General features: G+C 29.6%; 1 long non-coding RNA gene across 1 annotated transcript; it reads right to left on the bottom strand.

Annotated features, from left to right (window-relative positions):
* Positions 1-1,113: 1,113 nt before the first annotated feature.
* Positions 1,114-3,317, bottom strand: LOC128281742 (uncharacterized). Its single transcript, XR_008272005.1, has 3 exons — positions 3,186-3,317; positions 2,669-2,741; positions 1,114-1,394 (listed from the first exon to the last, which is right to left on the bottom strand). It is a non-coding gene; the product is annotated as an uncharacterized LOC128281742 (long non-coding RNA).
* Between the last annotated feature and the right edge of the window lie 5,437 nt (positions 3,318-8,754).

The following is an 8,754-nucleotide window of genomic DNA, read 5'->3' as shown; positions in this document are numbered from 1 at the left end:
ATCTTTTACAAATGCTAAGATAGAGCCTTCCCTCTAGTTTTTATGCCTAAACTAAAACCCTCTAGCTTTAATGGCTTAATTAGAAACCCTTTACAATTCACTTAAGGTTTTTATACTTCAAAAACCTTGAGTAACACTTTACAACTAAGATGAAAGATGTAAACAATGAAAGCCTTTAAAAGGTGTGTATTTACAAGTGTTAGCTCTCTCTCAAAGAAAGAAAATGAGAATGATAAATAGATCTAAACAATAAGCACATAAGAGATATGTACAAGAGAGAATGAGAAATAAAGAGTTGGAGGTTTTTCTCTTGATTTCTATGCTTGGATGTTCATCTCTTGTGCCTTGAAGTGTTCTTGATATGTATATATAACAAGTGAAATATTTGTGACTGTTTATGGCCGTAAGAGATAATTTCTAGTTGTTGAAGGCATTGCAAAAAAACTTGAATTGACACAACTCATAAGATGTATGGCTAGAAGTGAACTTGTATCAATACAGAATGTATGGGTATAAGTCCTAGAGGTTTACAATTTTGCTTACTGACTTAGTCGTATCGATATAACCAGGTCAGGGTATCGATACTACATCCTAAACTTGTATAAAATGAGTTTAAAACTGTAACACCCCCTAACCCTTATCCGTTCCCGGAACAAGATTACGGGGCATTACCAATCAGTACAGTTCAACTACAGTCATTAATTAAAATAAATGCTCACACTTATCATAGATTAACCATATTGTCCCTCAAATGGACCCTCGAGGTCCAATATGAGCAGTAAAATCAATCCGGGACTAATTTAAAATCACTACAAAATTTTCTCAAAATTTTAGATTTGTCTTTTATGCACAGTGCCCACACGCCCGTGTGGATTTCCCGTGTCTCTGCTCATGTGCTCTATTTAAAACCTAACATTCAAGATGCAGGGGACACACGGCCTAACTACACGCCCGTGTATAAGCCGTATGTCTCACACGGTCTGGCCACATCCCCGTGTGCCAAGCCGTGTAGGCCCAAAATGAACCTTAAATATCCAGTTTACCAACCTTATAATTTAAGATACCAACAATCCAAGAACCATGCACTCAATCACTTTGAATCACATTTAAACCTTCCCAAAACATGTCTAATTAGATATCTTATATGCCTATCCATTGGTCCCTTTTAAAGTATTTACTTACATTATCAAATACCTTAAATTCATACCAATTAAGTCAATTCCTACTAAACACCGTTACTAACCTTAATTTACTTATTTAGTCAATACATTCACAATTTAAATGGTTCTCCTGAGACATTCTAGGTACATGCCATTACCAATAAAACATGTTTTACCTCATTGAATTCAGGATCGGACTGAGATGTTGATTCAACGGTCTGACTTTAACTTATCCTGCACACGGAAACAAGTCGTACGCTTAGTATGAACTCAATGGTATTTCTATAATCCGAACACTTATTAACATAACATACACTTAAATCATATAATGATCATAAATATTCAATTATTCATTTCATGGATAAATTCTTTATAACTCATTCGATCTTTATCATCTATTAACCCGATTGGCTTTTCAAAATAAATTCACAAATCATTTAAACAATAATATTTTCCATTCATATGTCTCACTTATACTTCTTGTTCACTATTAAATTTTCAATAATAATATTCAACTATCACATTTCATTCAGTAATCTAATATAATCCAAGCTCAGTATCAGTCAATATTTTTCAGTATTAATCAATTTATCATCATCATTCAGTAACAATCAATTGATCTTTATTGTTCAGTATCAGTCAGTCATCAGTAATAATCAGTTATTCAGTAACGGTCGTTTATTCATTATCAGTCAATTATTCAGTAGTAGTTAGTTATTCAGTAACAGTCATTGATTCAGTAACAGTCGATTATTCAGTGGCAGTTAATTTTTAGTATCTTTATTTACCCCTATTAACATGAGTCGGACCTAGACGGATATGTGGATCCAACCCACACACTGGGATAGCACACAGTGTTTCATCAGTCGAAGTCGGAATACACCGTGTCAGTAACGGTAATAGTAATAGTAATAGTAGCAGTACGGTACACAGAGTACCTCATCGGAACGAATCCGGAACAGTAACAGTAATAGTAAGGTATGGAGTACCTCTTCGGAACAAATCCGGAACAGCAACAGTAAGGCGACACTTATAGTGTCTCATCGACACAAAGTCAGAATATCCCTGAACACTTCCAATACTATGGCATGCCAACTATATCCGACTTAGCCCGATACTGTTAATAGGGTATTTAACCAATTTTCGGTTTTCAATCAATATGTATATATTTCAATTAATCACATAATTTAGTAAATCAATACAATTCAATATAATTCAATTCACTTTTCATTAATATATAATCAAATTCCACAATAAACACTTATTCATAATTATTTCACCACATTTTCAAATCAATTCATTTCAATAATAAACACAATACCAATAATTCACACTTCAATTATTTACCATAACATTCATTCAAAATATAACTATTAATAATAAAATTTACTCTTTAATTCCAATCAATATTTATTCCTATTCAAATATTTACCTTTAAATACTTACTATACTTATCAAGTAATAAATTCAACAATTAAGTATTAAGTTCGGATTATAGAAATACAAACCGTAATTTTCGAGCTATCCTTCGTCGGCTTTGTCTTTTCCTTGCCTAGCCGAGATTTTCCGGCACAACGCTAGCTACGAAAATCAATTAAATATTATCAATACACTACCATTCAATTTTTATATTGAATATTTCAATTTCTATCCAACTTTTGCCTTAATTCTGATTTAGTCTCTAAACCGAGACTAACTTTTATTATTTACATTTAGCTCAATATTTTCATTCAATTTCCACTCTAGACTTATTTCAACTCTCTAATTTCACCATAGGACTATAATTTCAAAATTCATTCAATTTAGTCCCTACCATTCAAAACTTATAATTTACTTTACAATTCAATCCTTATTTCACTTCTAACTTGAAATTCTATCAATTTAATCCCTAATTCATCATTTTATTCAACATGAACCATATCTAGAAATCTAATATCTTTCAAAATATCAACTTAATTTCATCAAAACCTTATTCCAAAGCTTCTAAAATATTAAAATTAAGTAAAAAGGGCTTGATTGACTTACCTATTAAAATTTAAAGCTTCAAAACCTAATTTTCCCTTTTCTCCCTTTCTTTCCTTTCTTTCTACCCTGTTCTTCTCTGTTTCGTTTCATGTTCTTTTTCTTTCTTTATTTCTTTTGTTTCTTTGTTTTATTATTAAACTATTATAATATGTATTATTTATACATGTGTATATTTATTAATACACATGTATTCATTTATCACCATACACTTTTCATAATTTTATTTTTTATTTATTTAATATAAAATAATATTAATATAATAATATTTACTTAAATAATAAGTAAATACATAAATGTATTACAAATGTATGTATAATATTTATTACACATGTATTTTATTTATATCACACACTTGGCATTCAATTTGGCTTATTTACTTATTTAGTCTCTTCAATTTTCTTTATTCTAAAATTAAACTTTCACACTATATTCAATTTAATCCTTTTATCCAATTATCCTTAATTTAAGCTAATTCACTTAATTAAACTCTAATTAACTACTCAATTAACTTCGTAAATATTTATTATAAATATTTACGAACCCATTTTTCAAAAAAGAGACCGAAAATATGCTTTTCCGATAACTGTAAAATTCGGGTCATTACAAAAATACTTTAAAACATTTTGAATTGACTCAAAAGTATTTAGATAAATAGAAATTTAAAACTAGTTTTTAGTACTTTATAAGTCATAAAAATACTTTGAAAATGTTTAACAAAATTTCCAATAATTATTTTCACCAATTGAATTAGAAAATATAAATAAAAGTTTCTCTTAAATGATCTAAAATTTCCCTTTATTGATATAACAAAAATTAAAAGAAATTTGTTTAAAAAAATTAAGAGAAATTTGCATTTTGAAATACTCTCGTTAAAATCATTTAGACATTTTAAAATATAACTCCCCTTAATAAGTTATTCCTTGAAATATTTTAAGTACAAACACTTAAATAAGAGCATTGAATTTCAACAAGAGATATGATAAATAAGCATGCAAGAAATTCAATGAAGAATTCCAAGATTTTATAAATGTCATGCATTTAAGCAATGTATTAAATAAGCATATATGCATGAACATTAATTGATTTGCATATGCATATAGAAGATAAACATATGTAAAACCTTCAGAATCATCAATTCCCTCCGTATTTGGATGGTAGAAAAAGTTCTGAATCATCTCAACATTTCTTTGGATGGGATGGATTGGCCATGCCTCTTTGGGATCATTGCTTAGTGTATTTGGAATGACCGGAACTTATTTACCTTTCAAGGCATTTCTTGGAGTAATGATGAGATTCTTAAATTTTCGTTCAATTGGGCAAAACAATACATTTTAATCTCCAAAACTGCACTTCATAAGCCTCACAGTTATCTCCACTCTTTACCTTTAGCTAGTAGTTGGGTTTGTTTGAGAACAGATGGTTCGGTTAGGCTTGACGAAGGTTTTGCAGCAACTAGAGGTTACATATGTGATCATAGTGGTGTGTGGATCATTTAGTTCTGCCGATATTCGGGTAATTACACAGTGACGGAGGCTGAGCTTTGGGGAATCTTGGTAGATTAAACCTTATTTTGAAAAGACGACTCAATAGGGTCTCAATCCAAACTGAAGGTATTGAGGCTGTCAACATTATTCAAGATGGCTCTTCCGGAAACTCTAATTCTACCCTAATAAGGCGAATACTTCAAGTCCTGAATATGTTTAAACAATGGAAGATTCAACATTTTCCTAGAGAAGAGAACTCAATTGCAGATAGTTTGGCTAAGTCAGTCCGCACTAGAAGCCTCAGTTTAAGATTGTTTAAAGATCCTCCTTTGTTGATATAGTTTAATTACTTTGTAATTTTAATTTTTCACCAAAAAAAAACCTATACACATGCAAATTTTATGTTTTCTCCCCTTTTTTAGTATATCAAAAAGCAATAAAAGCATAGAAAGAAGATACCAAATTTAAAGATTTTTTATTGAAATTTGAGGCTTAGGAAGAATAAAGATTGAATGCAAATAGGCATAATAGATTCCAGTTAATGGCATTCAATTGCATTCTTAGAAAGAGATAATGAACTTCAAGAAATAATGGTATAGCAAGAAAACATACTTGAAATCCGTTGAAAAGAAAACTTATGCAAAAGTCTAATGATAATATGAATAAGTCTTAATTACATATAGGTTTAATTAAAATCATACCTAATGAAAGATAGCAATTAATAATTAAACAAAAATATCAATTGTTAAGAGAAAAATGTGAACAAGGCATGAATCAAGAATCAAAGAATTGCATGTTAATGATAATTCAATAAGTTCCCATGCATTTTTTTTTTTTATTTCTAATGCTCCCCCTTACTAAACACATATCCTAATGATTTTCTCCTCTTTTCTAGTTACCAAATATTAATGAATTAAATAAAACATGGAAAGTACAATGATATGAGAAAATGGATACCAAAAGCTCATCAAAGCTACAATTGAATGAGAAAAACATATGAGAAATATGAATCATTTCATTCAAAAAGTATACTAATAATCAAATATTATCATCATGCTTAAATGAAAATTTGTAATACCCGAAAATTTTTACAGTAGGAAAGTAAGATATTATCTTTGATATAGTAAAATAAGGAAAAAAGTGACAAAAGGAAATTTTGAGTTATGACAACATTGGGAAGTATACTATGATATATTAATTCAAGAAATGACTAAATTGAAAAAGTGAGAAAAGTATGATAAGAGAGAAGAGAAAAAAAATTATGAGTTTAAATTTATATGTTTAAATTCTTAATGAGTCTATTTTCAAAAGAAACAAATAGAAACATCATCTAAACCCCATACTAAAAGATAATTAATTTTTAGTAAAGAAAGGTCGAAGTTGTCAAACAGTAGAATAGGGATAAATTTGAAGATTTTACTACACTTATTGGCTAAATTATAAATTCTGAAATTTTTATGGTAGAAATATAGTCTAGTTTCAAAAACATCAAGTGGAACTTAATTTAGAATTTTATAGCTCAAGATATAAATAATTTAGTGATCATGACTAACGTTGACAGCTTTGATATGAACATGTAAGTAAATAATAGAATTATAGATAATGTTACATATAAGCATGTATACATTAAGGATGTGGAATGGATAGGAGAAGGAAAATATATATGAATATTCACTTAGCATGGGTTTTCATTAAAAAAATGGCTAATTTGCATGTTTTAGACTCAAGGACTAAATTGAATAAAAGTAAAACTTTAAAGGCAATTTTTTAAAGATGTCAAAAATGACCAAATTGAAGGAAATGAATTATTTTATTGTATAAATTAATAAATTTAATGAAATTATTAATTTAGATCAAGATCAGGTGAAAAATTGAGGAAAATAGAAAATTACCAAAATGCCCCTGAATCTTGTTATTTCTGCAATTTAGCCAGGTAAGTTCATGTAACTAGATTATGTATATTAATATGTTTGAAATTGAATGTGGAATATGTGTGAATTGTATAAATTTTTAATGTATAAAAATTAATCACATGCCTAATATTGCTCGGTAAGTATAAGTCATGTTTGAATAGATGGAATTCGATGGATACAGGATTTCCCGATTGGTTGTGGTCTTGCATATGTAGACAAATCAGAGCATCCTGTTATAAGCCTTTCGAGCTTCCTATTACAAGGTTCCTGCGAGCATCCTAGTCGTTAGTGATCCTGCATGTGTTGCAGACTATCGCAGCTCTTTGTGAGCGTCCTATTTTATGATCGGTTGTGTTCTTGCATATGTTGCAGACAGAAACGCAACTCTTTGTGAGTGTCCTGATATGGCTCACTTGAACTTCCTATTATAAGGCTATCCGGAGCTCCCTGATAATAACTTTTTGGAGTTACCTATTAAGTTCAATGAGCTTCCTGTTTAAAGACTCTTCGTGAGCTTCCTGATTAAAAGTTCTTTGTGAACTTCCTATATAAACTCTTATGAGTTTCTCGTTATATAGCCCAAATAAGCTTCCTGAATAGCTTTTTGTGAGCTTCCTGCTATATGGCTCGAGAGAGGGTTTCCCAATTATGTGCTTTAACGAGCACCTCTGAATATGAATTGACAGTTTTTGATTTGTCCACTTCGAGTGTACTACCTGTGTATCCATCCATTTTTCAAATAAATTCAACGAGCAAAATCCTGACATGGGAAGTTATGAGCACGAAATGAGTTAACACACGTATCTGTCTGAAATACATGAAAATGATGATACATGATATATGGAATTACAAGATGATATATGAACATAGAATTTGTTTGATGAATATGAATATATTCATCTATGATTATAGATTTGTATACTTTGAGTGTACTATCTGTACATCCATCGATATTTTAAATGATTCAGCGGGAAAAATTCTGATATGAAACAATATGAGTACAGAAAAATTCTGATATGAAACAATATGAGTACAAAATGAATTATTACCTGTATATGCCTAAAATATATATAATGATTTGTACATGTTATATGGACACATGGTGTGGAAAGTATATGTACATGGAATTTGATTAATGTTAAGTTAGCTATGAACTATTACCGTAATAAATATACATGAAATACATGGAAATTATGGTACATTAAATATTGATATAATGAAATGAATGATATATGTTTATGAAGAAATGGTAAGAGAATGATATGTATCATGATATGTACATATATGATTATCTTTGATATGTTGATACAAGAAAATTACGTAAGTTGAGACAAGTATTAAACTCAAGTGTGACATGTCGAGAAAATAGATGTATCAATGTTGAATTTATATGCAATATGTGTAAGTACACTAATAAGTGTTATTGTTTGATGCTTAGACAAGTGTCAAGCTATTGGCTGAATGGTAAAATGTTTATTTATACGATGCATTGAAGCGGTAAGTACTCGAGAGAAAATATGCTACTGCTCATGAAAAAGTGGTAAGATTTAAATTGTGCAATTTCTTGGGAAATGACTTATCATGTGATCAATTTGAAAAATACTTTGTTTAAATGCACTAGCTTGTGACTATGGTTGAATGTTATGTTTATGACTTGTGTCATACATATGGAATAAGTGTGGAAAGTAAAGAAATGCAAATGAAAATAAAGGAATTTTGAAGAGTTAAAGTTATTTAAATCCTACTAAGCTTGGGATAATATGTATAAGTGATGTTGTGGATTTATTCTCTCCTTGTGAGTGGATGAATATAACTTCATAAGTATTACGGTATCAATTTTGAATTATTCTTGATATGTATAAATTTCATATTTGAAATGAATTTATATGATTAAAGATTTCACGAGCTTACTAAACATTCATTGCTTATGTGTTTATTTTTATTTACCTTACAGATTATCGGAAGTTCGATCGGGTTGGAAGCTTGTCGGAGTTATATCACACTATCCATCGGTTCTATCGGTAATTTTGAATTATTTGATTTTGGTTATATATAGGTTAATTTGACCAATATTAGCTTATAAATGCTCTGTTGTATCTAGCCATTGGGATGACTTGTGATGGACTTGTTTTGATGTGCATATAGTATAATGTTAGATGTGAGTGTTTGGTA

The sequence above is a fragment of the Gossypium arboreum genome, chromosome 10 (assembly GCF_025698485.1).
Source record: "Gossypium arboreum isolate Shixiya-1 chromosome 10, ASM2569848v2, whole genome shotgun sequence".
In the NCBI taxonomy this organism is placed as follows: domain Eukaryota; kingdom Viridiplantae; phylum Streptophyta; class Magnoliopsida; order Malvales; family Malvaceae; genus Gossypium; species Gossypium arboreum.
Note: the sequence above shows the minus strand (reverse complement) of the source record. Positions and strands in the feature narration are given on the sequence as shown.